Raw genomic sequence first — 2,822 nt, forward strand, 5'->3', positions numbered from 1 at the left:
TTTTTTCTTTCTTTCTTTCTTTCTTTCTTTCTTACTAATCTTTCTTTTTCTTTTTCTTACTTTTCTTTCTTTCTTTCTAACTAATCTTTTTTCTTTCTTTCTTTCTTTCTTTCTTTCTTTCTTTCTTTCTTTCTTTCTTTCTTTCTAACTAATCTTTCTTTCTTTCTTTGTCTTACTTTTCTTTCTTTCTTTCTAACTAATCTTTTTTCTTTCTTTCTTTCTTTCTTTCTTTCTTTCTTTCTTTCTTTCTTTCTTACTAATCTTTCTTTTTCTTTTTCTTACTTTTCTTTCTTTCTTTCTTTCTAACTAATCTTTTTTCTTTCTTTCTTTCTTTCTTTCTTTCTTTCTTTCTTTCTTTCTTTCTTTCTTTCTTTCTTTCTAACTAATCTTTTTTCTTTCTTTCTTTCTTTCTTTCTTTCTTTCTTTCTTTCTTTCTTTCTTTCTAACTAATTAATCTTCTTTCTTTCTTTCTCTCTTTCTTTCTTTCTTTTTAACTAATTAATCTTTTTTCTTTCTTTCTTTCTAACTAATCATTTTTCTTTCTTTCTTTCTTTCTAACTAATCTTTCTTTTTTCTTTTTCTTGCTTTTCTTTCTTTCTTTCTTTCTAACTAATCTTTTTACTTTCTTTCTTTCTTTCTTTCTTTCTTTCTTTCTAACTAATCTTTTTACTTTCTTTCTTTCTTTCTTTCTTTCTTTCTAACTAATCTTTTTACTTTCTTTCTTTCTTTCTAACTAATCTTTTTTCTTTCTTTCTTTCTTTCTTTCTTTCTTTCTTTCTTTCTTTCTTTCTTTCTTTCTTTCTTCCTTTCTTTCTTTCTTTCTTTCTTTCTTTCTAACTAATCTTTCGTTCTTACTTTTCTTTCTTTCTTTCTAACTAATCTTTTTTCTTTCTTTCTTTCTTTCTTTCTTTCTTACTAATCTTTCTTTTTCTTTTTCTTACTTTTCTTTCTTTCTTTCTAACTAATCTTTTTTCTTTCTTTCTTTCTTTCTTTCTTTCTTTCTTTCTTTCTTTCTTTCTTTCTTTCTTTCTAACTAATCTTTCTTTCTTTCTTTGTCTTACTTTTCTTTCTTTCTTTCTAACTAATCTTTTTTCTTTCTTTCTTTCTTTCTTTCTTTCTTTCTTTCTTACTAATCTTTCTTTTTCTTTTTCTTACTTTTCTTTCTTTCTTTCTAACTAATCTTTTTTCTTTCTTTCTTTCTTTCTTTCTTTCTTTCTTTCTAACTAATCTTTCTTTCTTTCTTTTTCTTACTTTTCTTTCTTTCTTTCTAACTAATCTTTTTTCTTTCTTTCTTTCTTTCTTTCTTTCTTTCTTTCTTTCTTTCTTTCTTTCTAACTAATTAATCTTCTTTCTTTCTTTCTTTCTTTCTTTCTTTCTTTCTTTCTCTTTCTTTCTTTCTTTCTTTCTTTTTAACTAATTAATCTTTTTTCTCTTTTCTTTCTAACTAATCATTTTTCTTTCTTTCTTTCTAACTAATCTTTCTTTTTTCTTTTTCTTGCTTTTCTTTCTTTCTTTCTTTCTAACTAATCTTTTTACTTTCTTTCTTTCTTTCTTTCTTTCTTTCTTTCTAACTAATCTTTTTACTTTCTTTCTTTCTTTCTAACTAATCTTTCTTTCTCTTACTTTTCTTTCTTTCTTTGTAACTAATCTTTTTTCTTTCTTTCTTTCTTTCTTTCTTTCTTTCTTTCTTTCTTTCTTTCTTTCTTTCTAACTAATCTTTCTTTCTTTCTCTTTCTTTCTTTCTCTTACTTTTCTTTCTTTCTTTCTAACTAATCTTTTTTCTTTCTTTCTTTCTTTCTTTCTTTCTAACTAATATTTCTTTCTCTTACTTTTCTTTCTTTCTTTCTAACTAATCTTTTTTCTTTCTTTCTTTCTTTCTTTCTTTCTTTCTTTCTTTCTTTCTAACTAATCTTTCTTTCTTTCTTTCTTTTTCTTACTTTTCTTTCTTTCTTTCTAACTAATCTTTTTTCTTTCTTTCTTTCTTTCTTTCTTTCTAACTAATTAATCTTCTTTCTTTCTTTCTTTCTTTCTTTCTTTCTTTCTTTCTTTCTAACTAATTAATCTTTTTTTTTCTTTCTTTCTTTCTTTCTTTCTTTCTAACTAATCTTTTTACTTTCTTTCTAACTAATCTTTCTTTTTTCTTTTTCTTACTTTTCTTTCTTTCTAACTAATCTTTTCTTTCTTTCTTTCTAACTAATCTTTTTCTTTCTTTCTAACTAATCTTTCTTTTTTCTTTTTCTTACTTTTCTTTCTTTCTAACTAATCTTTTCTTTCTTTCTTTCTAACTAATCTTTTTCTTTCTTTCTTTCTTTCTTTCTTTCTTTCTTTCTTTCTTTCTTTCTTTCTTTCTTTCTAACTAATTAATCTTTTTTCTTTCTTTCTTTCTTTCTTTCTTTCTTTCTAACTAATCTTTTTACTTTCTTTCTAACTAATCTTTCTTTTTTCTTTTTCTTACTTTTCTTTCTTTCTAACTAATCTTTTCTTTCTTTCTTTCTAACTAATCTTTTTACTTTCTTTCTAACTAATCTTTCTTTTTTCTTTTTCTTACTTTTCTTTCTTTCTAACTAATCTTTTCTTTCTTTCTTTCTAACTAATCTTTTTCTTTCTTTCTTTCTTTCTTTCTTTCTTTCTTTCTTTCTAACTAATCTTTTTACTTTCTTTCTTTCTTTCTTTCTTTCTTTCTAACTAATCTTTTTACTTTCTTTCTTTCTTTCTTTCTTTCTTTCTTTCTTTCTTTCTTTCTTTCTTTCTTTCTTTCTTTCTTTCTTTCTTCCCAACTATTATTTCTTTCTAACTAATCTATCAATCTAACTTTAACCTAC

Source organism: Leuciscus leuciscus (assembly GCF_965113295.1).
Source record: "Leuciscus leuciscus genome assembly, chromosome: 10".
NCBI classification, from domain to species: domain Eukaryota; kingdom Metazoa; phylum Chordata; class Actinopteri; order Cypriniformes; family Leuciscidae; genus Leuciscus; species Leuciscus leuciscus.